The following is a 24497-nucleotide window of genomic DNA, read 5'->3' as shown; positions in this document are numbered from 1 at the left end:
AGAAAAAGGAACGAAGAGGGCTAAATTGCAAGTTATATCCCTAAGTTCTGTCCGGTTCACGTTCTCAAACTCTGAGCAGTACTAATAACGAAATAAACATTGTCAAATCCAATCATAAAGAGGAAGCTCAAAAATGAATAAACAAACGTATAAAGAAATACATAAATAAAACAATACATCATTTAAAAGACGACTTTCCCCCTACAGAAGGCTCCATAATTTTCAACGGTTATATCTTGGATCCCTATGTTTCATTCTCGATCTCCGTTGTTTGTTTACTTTTGAGTGAGGAGGTATATTTTCATTTTGAACCCAATATTTACTTCATTCTGCTTCATGATGGATTTCCATGTGCCACCTAATCAAGGCTAGTAATGTTTTCCTTTTTCTAAACAAAGTATATATATTTTGTAATTTAGCATTGTATTTCCTACTGAAATGAAATTGTAAACGAGGAGTATTTTTGTCTTGTGTTCATACTTATACTAGCTAGGTAATTCTCCATACATGCCTTCATTCTTTTTAAGGAAATATTTCTAAGAATGTTTGCAAATGTCACACAGTTAACAAAATCTTTTATCAGTTGCATTCATTCCAAATGACTTTGCTGTCCACATTTGTGGGGATTGTGTCTCTGCATTGTTGAATGAAAGCAGATACAGTTGGGAAAACAAGTTGTTCGACAAAACGCACCATTAAAAGTCTGGTTTGGTTCAAGTATGATAACAAAAAGCGTTTGTTGGTGAGTTTTGGTGATCATTTTTCGATGCTCTTAAGGAATGCATTGGCATTTAAATTTTTGTTCAGTTAAATTATAAAAAAAAAAACATATGTCGGTGAGAGGCTTGGTAAAAAAAAATAAAAGATTCGGTTTGTTTGTACACGAGAAAATAGAATACGACTTTTTTATTCCCAGATACTAAGACTGGCAGGAAATCTCGAACAACTTGTCTCTTCAGTTTCGTTTACGTGTAATGATAAGAAAGACATGGTTAAACAAGACAGTCGGTTTGTTTATAAACAAAGTAGAATGCGGCAGTTTTCTTGCGTTTTTTTTTTACCAGACACCCAGACTGCATGCCAAGAAGCGTCAAGCAGCTTATTTCCTCATTTGTATTTGCATTCTCGAGAAGGTACGCGAGTACATTAGCTCCAGTAAGAATTTAAATTAGAATACAAATCACAAGAGACAGGAACATAAGTTTGCAAAGGTTTCTGAACTGAATAGAATTGTTAGTGTTCGTTATAACTAAAGACATACGGTGTACCCCATGTCACTGCCCTGTATGAAGCCACAAGACATGTACTTCGATATAGTATATTGTGCTCGCATACCCTTTACCTATGTAGTGCTGTTTCTTCATATCCTGGGGGGGTCATTTCGTCTCTGAATAAAATAGTTTTGCATCCATCATCGACTCCCTCTTAACGGTCTTCAAACCCCATAAGGAACCTCCTTTAACTCCTCGGGGTTTATGGAACCCTGATTGAGAACCTGAACCTTAACCCTTTGTACTAAGGGATGAAGTTAATCGGAATCTTGAGATGTCTTAACCATTTCATCCCGAATACCTTATCGTGAGCGAATGAAAATCACCAACCGTGATTTTCCACCTGGTTTTCTCTCGTCGCGTAATTGGAAGGATGCTGGTCTCGTATTCGCTCAGTTGTGGGTTCGAATCCCGCACTCCGATTCCCAGCAGTGAATGCTACCTGCCCCGACAGTCCCAAAAGCGCATCATAGGGCAAAGGTGACGGCTTCGGCCGCAGCTAATCAGCGCTTCTTTCTCAGTCGTAACAATCCTCGCACGTATCGACTTTTCGCCGTGCGTCGTCCACGACACGACGTCGTGCTCTCAAATAACCATGATCGTGACGTGTGAAAGCGTCCGTAGACACTGACGATTATTTGAGAGCACGACGTCGTGTCGTAGACGGCGCACGGCAAAAACTCGATACGTGCGAAACGAACCTCAGACGGCGTTCGCGCGGCCGTGGCACCAACGACGTAACCGACCACGGAAAGAGACTCCTTCTCTCACCTACCTTCCTGCTTATCTGCCTCAGACGCGGGCCAATGGACTACTGTAGGTCAGGACAGGCCCTCTCGGGTCTTATGGGCCCGGCGTCATCATGTAGCCTCACGCACATACACACACAAAAAAAAAAAAAAAAAAAAAAACAGAGAGAGAGAAAAAAAAAGACAAATAAACGGGATGCTCGCGTCTTCCATGGCTCCGTGTGTGGGAACGCTGGGAATAGGCGAAGGTAGGCGTATAGTCACACGCGCGTGCGTGTATGTTATGTGCAAACGTGTACACGCATGGGCGCGCGCACACACACACACAGACACACACACACAAATACAGACAAACCCACACATGCACACACACACACACACAAGCAAATATGCGCGATCAAAATTGACTGTGTGTGTGTGTGTGTGTGTGTGTGTGTGTGTGTGTGTGATTCACTATGGTTTTGGATCACGTGCTGGACTCGTGGTCGGCAGCTATTTCCCTCCCGGAAGAGAGCTCATATACGACCGATCTATAGGTAATGCTGTGACCTTCACACGTACACACACACCCAACTCCCCGCACACGAAAGTTGGAGTAACGACTCGCAGCACAGCAATACTGAAATTATTTCAGCCCTGTGCGGGATTCGATCCCGGACCTCCGTAGTGGCAGCCGGGAACTCTAACCACTGCGCCATCGTGTGTGTGTGTGTGTGTGTGTGTGTGTGTGTGTGTGTGTGTGTGTGTGTGTGTGTGTGTGTGTGAATACAAAGAGATCAAGTGAGAACGAGACGTGTGTGTGCGCGCGCGCATGAGCACCCACATCGTTAATTTAGTCTTGAACACGTTCAAGGACAAATATACACAAACGCCGCCCCTCTGGGCGTTAACTAATCCTTAAATCCTCTCAATACAGTAACCTTCCTCACAGTCACCATTTTGATTAAGACCAATCGATTCTGTGCTGCTGAGCGAAAGGACCCCAGGTTGAATGAGGCCCGAGCTGATCGAGACCCCTTCAGGGAGGTACTCTGCCACTTCAGATGAATAGAATCGCCTCTCTTTTAGGTAGAATAAAGTCGAGAAAGTGCGTCGCTGCGTTGAGGGACGCCCGACCCCACACGAGGTCCAGGTTCTTCGTGTGATGGACGACGACGAAGAAGACCTTGGGCCGACTTCTTTTTCTTTCTTTTCTTTTTTCGTGATTTGCGGGGCTGATGCCCGTCCGGACCTCAGCCTTGCAGATGGTCCGGGACAGTTTATACACGAAAGCAAGAGACAGTGTCCCCGGTAGGCCACTCTTGCAGTGACGATACCCGGAGGTCATCTCAGGTCATCTGAGGTCACCTCAGGTCTGAAGTGGGCAGTTGTTGGGGACCGTTAACCGGGGTGGATGACCTTCCTAACCTCATACGCAAGAGGGAGAGTACCCCCCCCCACCCCACCCCCACCCCCGGTACGGAGGGCGAAGTTTCGAAAACCCTACAACGTGTTGAACCACTCATTACTTTCACTTCTTTCACTCAATCGATCAGATTAATAATTTATTTATGGATTATCACAGACAACATTATTCGGCTGTATAGAATATTTTCAAGGAGGGTCAGTGTGTATGAGGATATGAGGATGAGGCTTTACAAAGCTTACGATACTAATGTCCTGGTATCACTGTACCTTTTTTTTTTTTTTTTTTTGTACGCCCTCGTTTCTATTCGTTACTACGCCTCTTTGGTTTGACAGACGACTGCCTCTACAAACCTCAAAGATTCATTCATGTCCGTAGAGTATTAACTATATACACACCTATCTTATCTTATTTAAATAATGTTTACAGCGTTATGGGTCAGCAAATTTTTATCGACAATGTTGAGATTTTTTTATTAGTATTTGGCCGTGACAGGTTGCAACTAGATATTCTAAAAAGAAATTTCTAAAGATTTTTTTTATTAACAGTGAAAACACGGAGAATTCAGGGGTACCAGATAGAAGTACTGATAATTAATATTAGTATTGCAGATAATCATCACAATATTCGAATACATTTTTTTTTTAAGCACGAGACGTACTGTACTGACAGGTCAGCGAAATCAGTAACTAGACAAAGTTCCCCATGTACCAGGCCTTTAAACAGATGACCTTTATCATGGGGACTTTTATTACCTCTTCATGAAGCTGAGCAATAACATTTCAATATAGCGATTATTAATTGTCACAGATGGACTTTTCTTTCATATTCCGGAATTTCAATTCAACAGTCTTCCTTACTGGAGAGACGTCCACGCCCTATCGGTTCTTAATGATGTAGGATTAGGCTTAACAACGGGGCCTGACCACCCACTTTCACGGGACTTGTGTTTGTGATGGAGGGAGGGGCGTCTGTGGGAAAACAAAAGGATAATTTTGTATAAAAGAGGTTACTGGCAATGAGCGCATTTTATTCGTTTATCTATTATTCATTTATTTGTTTGTTTATTAATTTATCAATTCGTTTATTCATCCATTTGTTTATTTCCTTATTTATCTATTGATCTCGTCTGTGGGAAAACAAAAGGATAGTTGTGTATAAAAGGGCTTACTGGCAATGAGCGCGTTTTATTTATTTACTTATCATTCATTTATTTGTTTGTTTATTAATTCATCAATTCGTCTATGTGTCTATTTGTTTATTTCCTTATTTATCTATCTATCGCGGCTCGCGAGGTAAAAGTAATCAGTATGTATTTAGCTAATGTAATAATGCTTGGAAGTAATAGATTAAGTAACAGTAAGAAAGACTAACTTAGCGAAGATTTATTAGAGCAAATATTACTTTAGACGCTAAAATAAACATTTTGGTGGAGTGTCTATATCAAGATAAGAGAAACTGGAAACTGTAAACCAGATGTTTATCAAAGGATTACAAAGGCGGAGCAGGCCGACAGGAGACCTTTTGGTCCATAATCAACGCCAGTGAAGAAAATATTCCTCCCAAAGTTCAAATGTACTAACAAATGTAAGAAGACTAGTGAGCCTTGTCGGTTTTGTGCACGTATTTTCGATGTAATGTTCCCACAAAATAATGATAAAAAATGATAATAAATACTTGCAATGACGTTGAAAGAATAACACTGAAGGATTGTGCTTACGAAGTAAAAAAAAAAAAAAAATCCAAGCATAGTGTATTTTCACCATTTCTCAACAAGACTCTCGATCCAACATCCATTAACCCTGATTGCAAACTCACCACGTTATCTTACTAAACCGGTACTAGTGTCGCCTGCTGTACACAGCAGTTGACGCCAGTGGCCGTGTGAACTGGCACCAGATCCTCAACGAGCTCAAGTATACTCATAAGTACATTGAAACAAATTGGGACCCATGACACAGCCTTCTGGCACGGAGAGCTCTCGCAGTTAATGTTTGGTATTCGAACCTTTTCCTCGAGTGACGACGACAGAGGTACCATCAGATCCTATCCATACCAACACCTTTCCCACCGGATGATTTTTTCCTTTTATTCCACCTGTCGTCAGGCGATATTATTCAGCCATTACGTAGTCCCTTGAGCTGTGCGTGTGTGTTCAGGATTCTGTTTGATGTGGATCACGTGATAGACTCTTGATCGAGTGTTTTACTCTCCTGGATGAGAGCTCCATATCCACAGATCAATGGATAATGTTGTGATCATATACATACACGCACACAACTTGCCCAACATAGTCGGAGTGCCGGCTTGCAGTACAGCGATGTTGAATTCTATAACACTCGAACTCGGATCGCTGAACTGGCGGTCGAACACGGTACCACACCATCGAAACGATGTGTGTGTGTACGCGCGTTCGCGTGTATGTGTACGCGGGCGCGCGTGTATGTTTATGTGCGCGTGTGTGTATGTGTACGCGCGTGCATGTGTGTGTATGTGTACGTATATGTGTGTGTATGTGTTGTCCGTTTAAGACATGAGGCAATCCCGAGAGGATGCACACGAACATATTAAGGGCCCCATACACTTTCAGGCGGCCGGACAGGCCGCTTGGTGTCACCCACACACTATTCAGTCCTGCCCGAAGGCATATATCAGTTCTAGCGATACACGGCGGAGCAAAGATCATATCCTCCCCCATGGATACGGAAAATGTTGACCTAATTGTGACTGCATCTGTTGCATTGACCTACAAGTCACTTAAGCCTTGTTTATTCTGGTTGTAGAGGACTGAGTCAGACCTACAATGTCCCAAATTTTATCTTCACGTGAATCACTATACTTTTTTCATAGTGAACTGAAAATGCCCTGGATGAGATTCTCCCTTGTGTAGATTTGTCTATTTCTGTGTGTGAGTGCGGATGTTTGTGTGTGATGTATTTGTTGACAATGTTCAAATCGTCTTCTCAACGACCTTCTTCCATTCCAGAGAACTTCTATTTCTATTTCGGCTATCGCCAGATTAATATCTTGATCGGTGGGTATGTGTCCTTTCATTCCATCGTTATTGATTATTCTTATTGAGGTGTATTGCTACTACACATACCCGATGTTGCATTCCACGATTTAAATTCGTGTGAGAATAAACACCTTGTGAGATCGAAACCTTTATTGGTACTACGTTTCGCTTGTTACAGCTTTTTCAAGTACAGACATGAAAAAGCGAAACGTAGTACCAATAAAGGTTTCGATCTCACAAGGTGTTTATTCTCACAGTCTTGTCGGCTTTTGCCATTGTGATTCATTTAAATTCGTGTTTATATCAATCCCATATGAGGTGATCGTTCTGTACCGTATTGGATCGGTCAGGCTGGAACATGGTAGCCTATTCCTACTGTTTCACAACTCCTCATGTTGTTCATTGTCTTTGTCATTAAATCTCGGCTGGCTGCACATAAGAATATAAGAATGAAGGAGACTGTAAGAGATCATAAGGCCTACACTAGGCAGTTCCTTGTCCATTACCACCTGTCATCCCCATCCGTGTTGCCTAACCGTTTCTTAAAACAACTGATAGTTTCAGCGCTCACTACATGGTTCCGCAAAAGGTCCCTAAGGGTTCCGCGAGAACAAGCGAGATAAGCTAATGCACATTTGATTTTTTATTTAATTTCATATACATAATAAAATTAAACACGCACGACATATTCTTGGTTATTGTAATAATGTAATGTATCATCCTATCTGACCTATTATGGTATAAAAAATATATGGTGTATATATATATATATATATATATATATATATATATATATATATATATAGATATACACATATATATATACATTTTTTTTTTCGCAGGGGTTCCTTGACACATGCAATTTATCTTAAAGGTTACGCAAGGGTAAAAAGGTTGAGAAACGCTGCCCTATAGGTTTAATTTTCCAAAGGCACGAATTTTCCCTGTATATCTCAATAAATTCTCTCCAAAATCGCTGCTCTTCTTCAGTGGTTTAGCTGGTGCTCAGTGCTAAAGACATGTTTACGCTACGCTGCCAAGTGTTGTACCGGGAAATGTGGCCTGAAAGGCCGCCTTATGTGCTCATACACGCTTCGATAGGCCTGAACCGGACGTTGGCTGGACGGAGCTAACCAGTCATCTACAGGATCGTGAGGCCACCTCATGTGCCCATACACGCTCAAACTGGCCGTACAGGCCGCCTGATAGTGTATGGGACCCTTAAGGTCTTACTCCAAAAGCAGCCATTTGACCACAGGAAGTAAGAACGGCGCCACTGAGCCGGCCGGAGCTCGTAAAGGAAGAGTCCTTTAAAAGAGCTCGTGATTATTCATTTTTGCTTATTTGCGCTGTTCGTTGGAGCCACGACGTTTCTCCATGTGGGGTTTTTATAGATTTGCTAAATCAACTATCCTGAGTACCCAAGATTCTTGTTGAACTGTTGTGGAAGTGCAAGTTGGTGTAATTTCGTCTTTAGCAGTTCCTTATATGATTCTATTACATAAACGCCCTGTTTGTAAATGTGGTATTACCATTCTAAAATATTACACGGATGGAAGACAGTTTTGCTTCTATTGTCGGGTTAGCAGTTAATTTGTTATTAAATACACCAAGATATATTTTTATAGTTTCTTTCTGGATAGATTTTAGTTGTTGCAAATGTTGAAAGAGCTACACATTTAGGAAACTGTATTGTTATAACACATTTATAAAAGTACACTTTAAACCCACTATCAGAGAAATATCAGAATTACAGGAGATCCGTATATTTCGACTACTACCTGTAGTCCTCCTCAGCTGAAATCTGCACATTTCATGTTAATCGGCAAGCGATTAAGTCACGTAGGACATTCCGAGGAAGCATTATATCGCAACCATATTATCTTCCTATTATCACTAAGTAATCAGACTTTCTTATTTTGTTCACGAAAGAAGGCAGATAATGTTAGATATTTACATAGTTACTATTCCAATCCCACAGCAATAGTAAGTGAGAAACCCGTGGTAGGGTATAGCCCTGTCAATTGTGGCAAGCCGTTTTTTTTTTTTTTTTTTTTTTTTTTTTTTTTTTTTTTTTTTTTTTTTTTTTTTTTTTTTTTTTTTTTTATTGCCAACGTTGGGTCGCTTCCCCGCCTGGCCAGGGCTGTCGGAAACCAACGTAGCGAGCCCACAGCGGGTCCCGGGACTCAAATTCACAACAACCTGCTCATGAATTCAAGACGTTATCCACTTTATTTATATTCATGGCACATTTGAAGTGGTTGGTTGAGTGGAACATAAGAATGAATGAGACTGCAAGAGACCATAAGGCCTACACTAGGCGGTTCCATGTCCAATTTGTCCATTACCACCTATCATCCCCATCCATAAAGTTCTCTAACATTTTCTTAAAGCAACCGATAGTTTCAGCGCTCACTACATGACTACTAAGTCTATTACAATCGTTGATCACTCTATTGGTAAACCAATTCTTGCCCATTTCCTTCTGAAATCTAAAATTTTCCAATTCAAATCCATTAACTGCGAGTCCTGCCCTGTTGTCTTAATATCATGACCTTGTCTACACTCCCCTTGTTAAAGCCATTGATCCACTTGAACGCCTCTATTAGATCACGCCACACTCTGCCTCTTTCCAGAGTTAATTTAAGGTGCCTTAGCCTGTCCTCGTAAGGTAAATTTCTGCGCCCATCTTGGTCATTCTTCTCTGTACTGATTTTAGTGAATTAATATTCATTCTGTTATAGACGGAGACCAAAAATGTACGGCATAGTCAAAGATGAGTCTAACTAACGTCAGATAGAATTTGAATATTACCTCTGCACTTTTATTCGTAACCGTCCTAGCAATGAAACCTAATGCTCTTTTAGCTCTATATCTGGCGCTAATGCACTGTTTCCTAGATTTAAGGTCAAGACTCACTAGAATTCCCAATATTCTCTCGCATTCAGTTTTCTCTGAGGTATACCTGCTTTCTGGGGTATGTAAACCTACGTTTAACACTGCACTTTGAGATATTGAAGTCCATTTGTCATATCACCGACCATGTAAACAATTTCTTAAGATCTTCCTGCAGTATCTTGACGTCTTCTCTTGACCTAATTTGGCGTCCTATTTCAGTATCGTCCGCAAACTTACTAACATCACCTCTAATCCCATTGTCCAAATCGTTTATATACATAATGAACAATAAGGGACCCAAAACCGAACCCTGGGGAACTCCACTATAAACACTTCCCCATTTGGATTTGACACCGTTTACGGTGACCCGCTGTTTTCCGTCATTGATCCATGCTCTAATTCATTCAAACACTTTTCTTCCATGGGCTTTGACTTTATTTAGTAGTCTCTGGTGAGGCACCTTGTCGAACGTTTTGCTAAAGTCAAGGTAAATAATATCGTAACTAATGTGGATAGGAGGCAAAGGGAACACGGGCTGAGGGAAATACTTTTATTCCTGACTAGTTTCGCCTGAGTGACTTCTTCAGAGGAAGAAGCCTCCCTGAAGAAGCCACTCAGGCGAAACTAGTCAGGAATAAAAGTATTTTCCTCAGTCCGTGTTCCCTTTACCTCCTATCCACATTCGTCACAATGTATACACAAATATCGTAACTATCACTGTTATATGACGCCTTGTAGACATTAGTGTAAAAAGATTGAAGATTAGTTACTTATGATTTACCCTTGGTTAACCTACATATGCTGGTAGTCACGAATCAAATTATGTCTCGACGTAATCTCTAATTCTATTGGCTATTATTGATTCAGCCATTTTACCTATAAGTGACGTCAAACTGATTGCCCTGTAGTTGTGCTTAGACGATTTGTCACCCTTTTTGGAAACAGGAACAACATTTACTATCACCCAAGAAATATGCACAAAGCCAGTGTGTACCGACTTATCAAATATTTCCGTTAACTGGTCCCAGATTTCAAAATTGCATTTTTTTTTAACACTCTCAGAAGGGAATGGTAGAGATCCAGAATCAAGAAAATATCTCTTACCGTTTTAAAGACCACACATTGTGTTTGCAAAAATACCAAATACTTTTTTGTAAACGGCTTTTTACAAGGCCTTAATGTCTACATCCGGACAGTAAGAAGAAGCGTTAGACTTCCAATTAGGTTTTGCATTAACGCAATGAACACAGAGGCAGTGAAGTTTCACTCATTTTTTTTTTCGTTCCTGCCAACATCTCAGTATAATTTAAACCCATAATTAGAAATGCATCTGACTCAGTTTATTAAAAAGGTTTAAGGACAAAATATTTCCAAAATAACGTTAATCTGCTGAAAAGGAGTAGATATAAAAAGCTGTTATTCTTCACGTCTATTTAGACATTTAATCCATATATAATTTGCATACATCGTTAAGGAGTTTCTTTGCACATCGTATTCTTGTGATTGCTCCAAATTATCATAACAATGTCAAACTTTATTAAGAGATATATGAAGACCGCATACTTAAATACGTTTGGTCCAAACCTTAGTGAAATCTACGTCTGAAAATGAACCCAAAATATATGGTGCTGTTGGACTCCAGTATGGAGTTAGTATATATATATATATATATATATATATATATATATATATATATATATATATATATATATATATATATATATATATATATATATATATATATATATATATATATATATATATATATATATATATATATATATGGGGCCGCATGAAAAATTGTCACCCCAGAACGCCTACATGAAGAATCGTCACCCCATGAGATCCCACCTGAAGAATTGTCACCCCAGTACGCCGAATATCAACAGTGGAGTAAAGATTAGGCTAGGTTAGGCTAGGCTACGTTATGTTAGATTAGGTTAGTTAGGTTGGGTTAGGTTGAATGGGGGTCATGCTTATTGTCATCAACTTATACAAGCGAAGAACCGTAAACCCAAGATGGCCTACATCAAGGTCTAAATATACAGGTCAGACCGTTTGAATTCTTCTGCGCAGCTTCTGACGTCATTAGGCTGGGTCCATTTTCTCTTTGTGAAACACTGAAGAAAACTGTGAAACGCCAAGGAAGACAGGAACTATAATATTTTATATATTATATATCATATATATTATATATTCATATATATATAGACAGGAACTATAATATTTTATATATATATTTTATATAATATTTGTCAGAATATAACTAATTGCGTGGAGCGGTGCGAGCGAAGGCAACAACCTATTCGAACGACGGACCAGCTTCAACTGACAGCTATAGGACCCGTGAACCCCACTTTGAACAGCCAGGTGACGTTCACGGGCCCGCTGCGCCAACTCCCTCGAAATTCGGTCGGAAGTGGTTAGACCTTATAATCTTAGATCTTGGCCTACATGAAGAATTGTCACCCTGTCGAAGTCTCTAGGGTGACGATTCTTTGTGTGATCCATTTTTTTTGTAATATGTATGCTAGTAATTACTGGAAAAGGTGTACTAGGAAAACTGGATCAGATGCGTTGCAGGACAACTGACTGCACATTCACACACACACACATGTATATACATACATACACGTATATATATATATATATATATATATATATATATATATATATATATATATATATGTATATATCCGAACCTGTGGATGTGCGACTGCTGACCACAAAGCAAGGACGTTACCGTTGTTTACCGCAAATCAAGGGCGTCCTTGCTCTGTGATAAGCAGACGTGCAACCAACGGTTCCATTCCCAGTGGCAGAGGTTGTTGGTCCATTTGTCGTAACCACACACACACACACACACACACACACACACACACACACACACACACACACACACACACACACATATATATATATATATATATATGTATATATATACATATACATATATATATATATATATATATATATATATATATATATATATAATTTTTGTCGAATACGTGATATATTCTACTATGTGGTTTTTAGCTTACAGTAACTCAATTTTCTCAAATAGATAAAGAAAAGTTGTCAAGCCAAGAATTTGAATTTTGCACCATGACAAAATCTGAGTGGGTCTGAACTTCAGCTCGTAACTGTACCATTGCGAACAGCCGAACCTAGCCCACGTCTTGTCATAGATATGTAAATATAAATGTTGCTGATACACTAGTGCATTGTCTTTGACAAAAATCATAGTCAAGAAGCATATGTTATATAAACCAAATACTCAGGACTAGATATATTTTTGCATATATTATATTATTAATCAGATATGAGTGTATTTAGTCTTACATAACATACATTAGTATGACAGACAAGCTGACATTACGATGTCAATTTTTTTTAATAGAATTCTGCCTCCTGTCATAAAAAAAATCATCCCGACCCAACACAGTGGGAAGTGAAAAACCTCTGGAAGGTCAAAACTGTCAGTTGCGGCGAGCCGCTCGACGTGGTGCATTACTGGAACATGAAAACGGATTCTCAAGTCTGTGTCGTCCTGTGCTCACAGAACCTTCCAGAGTGTCTATCTGCGCTTTGATCTGTAGGTAGAGATGAGAATTTGCCCGTAGGTGTTTGGGGGAGGGAGGTATCTTGAGGCTGAGGGACAGTAAGGAATGGTTGTTTGTGTCTGTTGTATAATGAAAGTACTCCCAAGGTACAAGATAGAAGGAGCATTATTTATTTATTTATTCGTTTTTTTATTTATTTATTTATTAGGGTCCCCTTCACCAGAAAGATTCAACCAAGGGCATCCACACTTGGGACTGTCTGCTAAGCGTAGAATTATTTTTCCTCGATTTTACAACTACATAAGTGATATTTAAGAACAAGATGTCAGACCCAGTCTGAGCGTAGTGGTGATGTAAGTGGTCGTGGTGATGATGGTGGTAGTGATGGTGATGTTGGTGTTGGATGCCAAATACATGATTAAAATCACCTTGCGCAAGACGTTTTTTAACACCTTTGGGTTTTGGTTTGAGGGGGTACAAATCCGAATAAAAATATTTAAACACTAACCAGAATAAGAACAATTATCACTCAGTATATACCAGACGTTTATAAAGCCTGCGAAATTCAGTTCACAAATTTGAACAGATAATGAACATAAATCAAACGACGTTTATACGAACTATCACACGCAGACCGCATCAGACTGATATTAGTACGTCATTTTAGCATTGGGATAAAAATACACAATATTCTAATATTCATTTCACTAATAAAATACACAAATTCAAACATGACATTCTCATCAAGACAACATACATTCTTCCTTAGCAAAATATCTATTTTGAAGTAGAGTATAAGACAAAAGATACTTAGAAAAAGTACAAAGTTTGCCAACAGCACTACATACATAAAGCTACCTCTACTCTGTTCCGTACTTCTTGCAAAGTTTTGTGGGTAGAATTAATATTTGAAAAAATGTGGACAGAAAGTACAACAAAAGAAAACCTATTTGTCAAGAAAAAGAAAATAAACAAGTAAATATGTTAGTAAATGGGTAAATAGATTAATATATAATAAATGAATAGATGTACGACAAGTGCACTCTTAATAAGACTGCCTCAAATAATGCCCTCTTCTCTCTCTCTCTCTCTCTCTCTCTCTCTCTCTCTCTCTCTCTCTCTCTCTCTCTCTCTCTCTCTCTCTCTCTCTCTCTCTCTCTCTCTCATTTACAGTCTGATATTATATGCGTGCTGATGAGTCAAGGGGTTGAAATCCGTCCAAACCACACGTTTTTATTTTATTTTGTGATATGCCACAAACCACAAGAACAGCAAGAAGACTAAGGGGAGAATAGTCGTGCGTGCGCACGCGCGCGCGTGTGTGAGTGTGTGCATGCATCACGAGCTGTATTTGTGTAACTGTCGAGAGAGAAATTCATATTTGAAATATGACCGTTAGACCATCATGACAAAGCGACACTTCTTTACTTAACCCCGCATTGAAATTCCTGGAAGCAGGACAAAAGCGAGAGTAAAGGATTAAAGAAGATTAACACGTACATGTGACATGACGAGTCGATCTAGCGTGGTGTCAACAAGGAAGTAAATTTAACGAGATTTAGTTACTGTCGTTGCTTCGGGCATTTGGAAAGGAGAAAGTCAGTGTTGTCGATGCTTTCACGCGTTCAGACGTTGTGACGTCATGTCGCACGTATCTGTGAACTTGTTTGTTTTAGTGTGCAATTTATATCGCAATAATTTCACTTACGAGTATACAATTTTCGTGAAATATTTATCGATACATAGCTTTCTCCAAAATATCTACCAAAGAAATACTAGTTCAGTTTTATGTATTGGTTTATTTGTTATCGTTTTGCAAAATTTTATGTCTTAATCCTGCAAGTTAATAAAAAAAGAGATTAAGAATATAATTTAACATTACGTTGAAGTATGACAACGATAAAATATGCAGACAGAAGACATCTCGGTCCATAACGAGAATAAATGCAGAGAAGCAAAAGGAAATAAAACAAAGACGATAGGATTAGAAAATGAAAGTGCTACATTACATTTCCTTGTGGAGTGTAAAAGGGAATTAATGACAGAAATATTACGCACTGGAATATATTTGATGGCTTATTTGCATTCAGATGGCATGTAAAATAATTAATATTGTTTCTTTTTTCATCTCTTCGTATCGTGCTTATATTCGTCAACAATTAATAGCTCTATCGTACTTTTTCATACGTTTTAGCAGGTCACAAATTTCCCGTTACCAAATTACCTAGTTTCTTTTTTCATTCTTCGTTTCCGTAATTGCTTCATTATATTTTAGTATTGAAATTTTACTGCCAACTATACCCAATATTCTCCAATGTATCACTGATGTTATTTTACTCTTTTGACTTTATTCGTGTCTTATCTCAATCTTCCTGTAAAAAGCGTGCAAATGATGATTCATTGTCCATTATCATTGATACTATCTTTTATTATCGTTTTTTTATTTTCGTTGTTGATGAGATACAATCATTTATCCATCTTGAGACTATAATGATAATTTTATCTAATACTATCACAAGTGTTTCATTGATTTTAATATTCAGTTTCACTCATTTTTTTGCTCTTCTTTTATTGTTCAATTATCTCTTAATCTTGATTTTTCCTCTTCACAAATCTTTGTGTATTTTCTTTGTGTGTTTTTCTATGCTATCAATTCCATTTTATTGTATCCTATTGTGTGTGTGTGTGTGTGTGTGTGTATTTGCCTAGTTGTATTTACTTAGTTGTATTATACGGGAAGGGGAGCTATGCTCGTGGAGACCCGTCTTTGTATCTCGCAACATCTAGTTTGTGTGTGTTTCACCATGGTCATGAATCACGTGCTGGACTTATGATTGACAGTCGTTACCCGTCCGGATGAGAGCTCAGAGCTTGTATGTAGACCAATCAATTGCTAATACACACTTTACACACACGCTTACTCACACACACACACACACACACACACACACAGGCGAAACAATAGTGTGTGCAAAAACAATACACGAATTTAAAAGCAAATTAGACATGGCGAGGTACAGAGACGGGACACCACGAACGTTGCTCCCCTTCCCGTAAGATTCTAGGTAAATACACACATATACACACACGCACATCCACACACACACACACACACACACACACACACAAACACACACAAACACACACAAACACGAAAAAAAAAATTGCTCAAGACTTGCAATATTAGTGAAATTTTCAGTCTCCGAGCGGGGCTCGATCCTGGGCCTACGTTATTGTGAATCCTCGACATTAACCACTCAATGCAAGACTTACCATAATCTATTTTATTGTATATAGTTGGTGTTTTCTCCGTGTTATCTACAGTAGTCGGGGCTCGGATGTGGAATTCTTCCAAATTCTTCCTTATTATGTCCTCTGTGATATTACCAGGAAATCCATTGTTCGTTAACATCTGCCTTATAAGTTCTAGTTTTACATAAATCATCCCCAATGATGTAATGCCTAAGGAGCCCTATGAGAGGGTTTTACTGAGAGTCTTTATCCTGTAGTGGGAATGTGTATTGTAGTAATTTATTATGATAAAGTAGTATCCTCTGTCTGTTTGTTTGTACACGAACTCCTCCTAGGGTTTTAGAGATAGACCCCCATAACCATATATATTCTGATACCCTATCACTCCAGGTACTTGGATAACTATATTTCATAAAAAAAAAAATTGGTTAGGGTTAAGGGTTAAAATTAGGAGGTTTATGGTGTGGGAACACGCCACTACTGTAGTATACCCTTAAGTCACGTAATGTTTTTTGTGACTTATGAATTAATATGATTAAACAAACCATTGTATGTGTCCATAAATATTATTTATATTTGTGAAATTAATGTTGCCACAAACCATGATAGCTTTTGTAAGAAGAAAGCATGTTAATGTAAAATGATTGTATAATTTTACCAAATGTTGAAATATTAGTTATTTTCATTTAATTTTATTGCGGGCGGAAATAGATTATTCACAAACTCCTACGTTTTTGCAGATAAACGCCCATAACCATATATATTCTGAAGATAAATAAACTAGAAACTTTTCTTCACCTTTTAGCTGTAGGCATTTATTGTCAACACACACACACACACACACACACACACATGCACATCACACGCACGCAAAAGAATGTGTACATATGATATTTGTGTTTGTGTATGAATGTATTATCAAACTAGGGTTTCCCAACCTTCGGGAGGGGAGGCGCACACCTGGGATGGAGAGTGTTTAAAGCTATATTTCATTTAAAAAATATTTTTGTTAGGGTTAAGGGTTAAAGTTAGGTGGGGTATGGTTAGGTTAGGGATTATTCAAGAACTCGCAGCGTGTATGAATGTATTTTCAAACTAGGGTTTCCCAACCTTCGGGAGGGGAGGCGCACACCTGGGATGGAGAGTGTTTAAAGCTATATTTCATTTAAAAAATATTTTTGTTAGGGTTAAGGGTTAAAGTTAGGTGGGGTATGGTTAGGTTAGGGATTATTCAAGAACTCGCAGCAACGCGCGGGTAATTTGGCTAGTATTATATATTTATTTAACAATGTATGTATGTACCTCCTAGCGGGTTTGCGCTAATGAAATTATAATTCCCGCGCGTTTTGAGCATGCCCACGCTGGGTAAACAGTATTGTTCCTGCTTTGGTGGAAGACAAACGCTCTGTACCATGCTCTAATTATGTATATAAAATTAGTGTCGGCGTGTTGAACATTTATTTAACCAACAATACAATCCTCCCCAATCTGGTAACCTCCATCATTCTTAAAAGAAAAGAAGAGGTATGCAAGCCTCTCGATATAAGCTATGTCAGATGCGACTGCAAGCTCATCGGAACAAGGAGCCATCCACCAACACTTTATCGATGTATTTGACAAGAAACCGCTCTTACAAGATCTCATTAAGGACAAAGACATAATCCATTTTGACAACAATCACGGATGTTTGGAAAATGCTGAGGCAGTGAGCATTGCTCTGCAAAAGCTTACATTAAACGTCCAGATGTCTATGGATTAACTCCTTCCCTGTGGGAGATAACGCAGACCTTTACCACGGGGCATAAACCCATTGGGAATATTGTGTGAGAGTTACCTCTGCCCTCCACATCTAATTCAGCCTTATATACCCATGTAATTGTCATTATAATATGTATTACCCTAAGGATGATTATATGTAATGGATGAAACAGCTGTCGATATAAGTGGATCAGCATTCTGATGCCTTTTTTCACACCAGAGTTCGTAACAAAAAAAAAAAAAAAAAAGAGAGAGACAGAGAATACAGAAAGTTAGAGAAATGTTCTTTTAACATAACTGACACTACATGTGCATTAGCATTTAACAGAAATATATATATATATATATATATATATATATTGGTGAAGCGTGGTATATATATATATATATATATATATATATATATATACATATATTGTTGAGACAGTCTATCCTCTTCTCACCTACTTCATATATATGCATATATATATATATATTATATATATATATATTATATATATATATATATAATATACACAAACAGCTTCAGTACACAAAATTCTTTCAGTATTGTATTTGCTCTCGCTATAGCTGAAAGTTTGAATAGAATACAGACCGCATCTTATTCTCCATAAGAAAACGACTGTCGTCAGTCGTATTATCAGAAGGAAGACATTCGGTGGTCATGTATGAGTCACTTGGATTCTTACTCCTCGTACAGATCTCATGTCGGTTATGATTATGATATCATTTCGTAATGTTTCCTACATCTTTTATTACCCAATGTATATACATAAATAATCCGAGTTTCACTTCCTGTTGGGTAGCCCACCCAGTTCCTGGCTTGATATGAAAACGCATACGGTGGTATTCTTAAAATCTTTCCAGAAGGACCATGGAGATTAAAAGCAGGGGAGACGAAATAGAAATAGAAGAACTAAAGCTTATCAACAAAAGGCAGACTAGAGAAAAGAAAGAAACATGGATGAAATAGAGGAAACTATTCGGAAAGGTAAAAGTATTAAAGGAACCGAGCGCAGACATGCCTTACTTATATAAATCTTATATAAATCCTTGGAAGGGAAAGATTTATATAAGGAAATAATTTCTTTTAAGAATACTACCGTAAGAATCTTACGGTGGTATTTCTTAAAAAAAATCTTTCCGTTAAAAAAATCTTTCCCTTCCAAGGATTTATATAAGATTTATACAAGGAAAGATTTTTTTAAGAATACCACTGATAGACCTGAGATGGTATTGATATTATTTTGATTATTTGTTGTTTCTAGTGCAGGGCAATTTTCGTCAGTTGAAAGGAATACCTCAGTCAGCGAAACAGCCATAGCGTTGCCTGCTGTTAAGCTCCCAACTGAAGGAACTTTGTCGTTTCTCTAATTTGCTTCCTTATGCGAAGATGCAGTTAGACGCCATGTCCAGATGGGTTTGATATTTTCGTAAATGGGCGTGCAGGCTCGAACCCTCCTAGTCGTGAGTTCGAATCCCGCATTCCTCGTTGGAAATCCGAATAAAATGTACCACATTTTTCTTTATTATTTTCGGGGGGAATTGGTTTAGAGATGATATATTATCGAACGAACAGAATCTATGGAGAGGTTTAACACGATAAGATAAAAAAAAAAAGATATCGTTTTTCCTCGGCCCCGATAGCAGCTGGCAACGATCCTAAGCCCCTCCAACCCCCACTATCTCAGCCCACCCCTAGATATCTAGAAAAAGAAACTTAGACTTTCGTTTTATAATAATAGGAGGAAATCTGGCACCTATTGCCAGACCTCTTGAAAAGTGGAGAAAGTGCAAAGTTAATGTACAGAGACCTTGGGCCTTGTCTGGGGACCGAGTGTCAACCCCGTGGGGTTGCACCAAGAGATAGAGGTGAGGGTGTTCTAGATAGGTACCCCGCGAGATCAGATGCATTCGAAAATAATTTAATCTTAATTTCTTCTGAAAAGTGAGTAATGGGTCTACGCCAGGAGGCACTGAACAGGTAACAGTCACCGCTGGGAATCGGAGAGGAGTGCGGGATTCGAACCCACAACTAAGCACCAGCGCACGTTAGAAAGGTAAAGTGTCACAAAATTTACTTACCTGACAACTCACAACCAAGATCTTACATCTGCTGTTTCAGGTATGTACACGACACAAGCCCCAGTTATCACAGCAGTGCAAACCAGATAGCCCATTAACACCAAATAATAATAAAATTCACTGATCACTGTATAATGCTCTATCTCACCACCATTACTATCGCCTGTATAGTTATTATCAGTAATGTCATTCTCTTCCTCCTTATCATCATCATAATCATTATCATCATCATCATAATCATCGCCATCATCATCATCACCACCACCATTTCGTTGTCACCGTCGTCATCACATATGTTCCTCTCGATGTAGCCATCAACAACCTCAATGACATCACCCTTGGTCTTCAGTCGCTGTGATCGTCGTACTTGCATTCTGCAGCATCATCTTCGTTCCCCGCCGTCATCTTCGTCGTTGTTCATCACCATTCCTGTCGTCAATCCTGTCGTCAATGTATTTCTCTCCTCTTGCTCCTCTTCCTCGTCGTCTTGGTATTTTAACATTTGCGTTATCAATAACTATTTACACATTTATCCTGGCTGAGGGAAACCCGCACCGGAGAGAAAGTGTTAAGCAAGATAGGCTTAAAATAGTTTCTCTTTGATGGGGACGGTTTGGATTCAGCTGAATAAAAGTGTCAAGTGGCAGCCTTTTTATGTGGCAGCTAGAACCATTTAAGCCTTAAGCCATTTGAAGTTTAACGTAGCGGAAGGATTAAGCCGAACTGGATTATCCCCTTCACAACGACAATTGATTACCACAATAATCGTTACTGTTGCCAATGGAACTATAAATATGAACTCAAATAGGGTGATTTTAGATAAACTATTTCCCATGGCATTGACATTTTCTAGTACAATGAAACAAGTGTGAATTTTACAGGAGGTTAATGTTAACATATGAGATTTACCAAGAAGATTACCAGTCAAAGTGAGAGCAAAAGTAGCAGTTGTAGTAACGGAAGTGGTAGTCGTAATACCGGTTGACGTTAGCAATGATAGAAGTAGTAGTGTCAGTAACATCAGAGATGTTGGTAGGGTTGTTGGTATTGATTTAGCAAGTTTCAAATGGACCCTGGATGTTATAGGCTCAGAATCTCAAAAAAGCCTCCAAAAACTCCCTATCACAATCACTGAGTCCCACCTTTGCATTTATGTTTTCAAATACAAATTGTACCACCACTACACTCGCGTCTTCCAAATGATCTTCGGCGCTGTGTCCAAGCACCCGGAAGGAAACCTTGTATGAGAAAATAAATGTCTTTCAAGTGCGGCTTTTGGTGCACAGACACTGTAGTCTAGCTCCAATTGAGCATTCATTCTTTGTCGTTGTTGTCTTCTATCATTATCGAGGTCTGTGGTGCTGTATATCACCTATTTCTAACAGTGCCATCGCCGGTTGCAATGGCGGGACAGTCTATGCAGAACTGTGGTTTAAATAAAATATATATTTACTTGTGAGAAGATCAGCTCTATGTTGATCGTTATCGACAGTTAAGGTGTATCCTGTGATTATTACTAACTAATGCCATATCCTGGATAGATGTTGTTCCGAGCATCCTCCATTAATGGAGAGAACGCAGATCGACGCGCTACTTAGAACATAGATGCAATAGCGCTTCATAAGACACAACGATACATTTAGTACACAAATCCTGGATGGATGTTGTTCCGAGCATCCTCCATTGATGGAGAGAACGCAGATCGACGCGTTACTTAGAACATAGATGCAATAGCGCTTCATAAGACACAACGATACATTTAGTACACAAATCCTGGATGGATGCTGTTCCGAGCATCCCCAATTGATTGAGAGAACGCAGATCGACGCGTTACTTAGAACATAGATGCAATAGCGTTTCATAAGACACAAAGATACCTTTAGTACACAAACATCAACACAGACGCACGGTTCCCACAAATATCACCATTGACGCACGATTTCCAAACATGAACACAGACGCACGGTTTCCATGTTAGTTACGAACATTTTCCTGACTGAGAAATGGATTCTAGTAGACACGCACTGCCCACAGCAGACCTCTTCTATAAGAGCAACGTGTCGGCTGAGACTATCCGAGGATATTCCTCAACCAAGCACCCGACAGGGCTGATAACCGCCAGGTGGGAAGGAAGGCGTCTTGCCATGGGAACAGCAAGCCCTGGTTACAAAACGAACCACCAAAACTGGGTGGTACGGGCCACAAACCATCTCTCGATAATCACAACCTCCCGCTTGATGCACAGTTCGAACTCGACTGAGACGGGAACTTGGAGGACGACGTGACATTTGTGTATCTCCGAGGGTTAGCGCATATGAATAAGCATGTGACCTTCCCGAAGCTCAGACTTATGATTAGTCGCTTCCACGACGCCAGTGAAACGTGTTTCTTCGGGAGACAAGCTTACAATCAAATACACGCAGCCCCCGCGCGGGCCTCGAGATGCAGATGTATTAACACGCGTTGTGCCCGTCTTTGTATCTTTCAGCATCAAGTTTGTTCTTAAATTCTTGTATAGTATTTGCACACACTAATGCTTCATCCAGTTTTGTATGTGGTATGTGTGTGTGCATGCACTCCCTTCCCCCCACGCAAGCAAGCAAAAAAAAAAAAAAAAGTTCAGTACTGAAATCCATAACGTTCTTGATCCACGTAAATGACATGATGAAAGATGCTATAAGACACAATAACCTGTTTGCGGAAGATGCAATGATCACGAGGATATATATATATATATATATATATATATATATATATATATATATATATATATATATATATATATATATATGACAGCAGTTTGACAATGATTCAACTTAGTAATATTTTCCATTTTTCTGATCAGAACAATTGGAAATATTAAGTTGAATCATTGTCAAAATGCTGTCGTATTCAATTATACTTACATGAAAAGGAAATCTTCTTCCTTCCTTTTATATATATATATATATATATATATATATATGTATATATATATATATATATATATATATATATATATATATATATAAAGAGACGCAACTTGTACAGTAAAATCATGCTCCAAAAAGGACTTCATCCAGAAACGTTAAGGACGCCTATCGAGCTCGTTAAGACCTTCATTGCCACTTTTCATCTGAGTGTTATACTTGTGGATGTACGGTGGCGTCATCTACAGACTTTATTCTGGCTAACGCTAGAGGGTTTTATTCAATCGAGGGTCAGATAAAGAAAACGGTATCCCCTTGTGTTACTTCTTATCTGAATAGAATGATTTGATATTAGACAGAATGAAATGTACAAGGAACGTCGTCTGGTATGGCGAGGATAATTCGGGTGTAGTGTAGTGTAGTGTAGTGACGAATAGCGTCACCAAGATTCAGGTGTTCATGTACGTCTTGTGAGGTTCCGTGTGTGTGTTTTGGCTGATGTGGTCTCAAAGAACGACCCCCCCCCCCCAAAAAAAAAAAAAAAAAAAAAAAAAAAAAAAAACACTCGGCTTCATTTAATCCATCCCATCTCACCGGAGCACTGTGGCCGTTGATCACCGACGGACAGCAATCAGCGTGTCTCGACCGTCGTGATGTCAGAGAATGAAGCCAACACGCACACACATACACGCAGCCTCAAGGAGAAATCTCCCAAACCCTCAGGGAGCGGTGGGAAGCAGTTGGTATTACCGAGTCACACCGTAAAGGTCATTATATATATATATATATATATATATATATATATATATATATATATATATATATATATACATATATATATATATATATATATATATACATATGCACAACACTGAGGATGCAGAACCAAGACTACCTTCGACGCCAAGCCACGCTACCAAGCTCAGACTACACGAATCGCAACCAGATATTACAACAATAAGTATAACATAATTATATACATACGCACAATAACCACACATGTACGGTGCTATACACGTACACCATAACAATCCTGGCAATGTTAGAACGACTACAGAAACGACAAATGAAATCGTTTTCTCTCTCTCCTTCCTTGGTGCTTTGTCTTCCATTCAGACATTCCTGGATTGTTCTAGTGTGAACCCCGGTACTTCAGGTCACTAGCTCTGAAACGGTCCGTTCCCAGGGTTTTATATACAGGCTCGTTAAATTCACGTTTGATATTTCTTCTCGAGTGTCGTATGCAGCGATATCACCATGGAGACAAAAATTACTCTTTCAAAGCAAACGATAGTATTAATCAGCGTTTGTATACACAGAGTTACGCTAATGGCAAAAAAAAAAGAAGGATTATTGTGCCGTGCTCGATCGTAAGTGTCTTGTATTCCATTGAGACTTTTCCTCATCGCAGAGGTTTGTAGTCTTTGTGAAAAGGGAAGAGAACACATGAAGAGGTTCTTGGAAAATTGTAATTTCCGTGAAGATTTTTTTTTTTTCTGGTGGCTGGAAGGACTCGATCCATCGACCTTGAAGACGCTGTGTTAATCTTCATATTCTCGCGCGCGCACACACACACACACACACACACACA

The 24497-nt window shown here is 39.0% G+C and overlaps 1 protein-coding gene across 1 annotated transcript in view; it reads right to left on the bottom strand.

The window, feature by feature from the left end:
* LOC143037919 (innexin inx2-like) overlaps positions 1 to 22233 on the bottom strand; it is an 87209-nt gene extending 64976 nt beyond the window's left edge. Inside the window, exon 1 of the mRNA XM_076206591.1 lies at positions 22205 to 22233. The gene's annotated coding sequence lies outside the window, so the exon portion shown is untranslated. The remainder of the gene's footprint in view (positions 1 to 22204) is intronic.
* Between the last annotated feature and the right edge of the window lie 2264 nt (positions 22234 to 24497).

This window comes from Oratosquilla oratoria, chromosome 23, assembly GCF_046742065.1.
Source record: "Oratosquilla oratoria isolate Oo_2021 chromosome 23, ASM4674206v1, whole genome shotgun sequence".
Taxonomy (NCBI): Eukaryota; Metazoa; Arthropoda; class Malacostraca; order Stomatopoda; family Squillidae; genus Oratosquilla; species Oratosquilla oratoria.
Note: the sequence above shows the minus strand (reverse complement) of the source record. Positions and strands in the feature narration are given on the sequence as shown.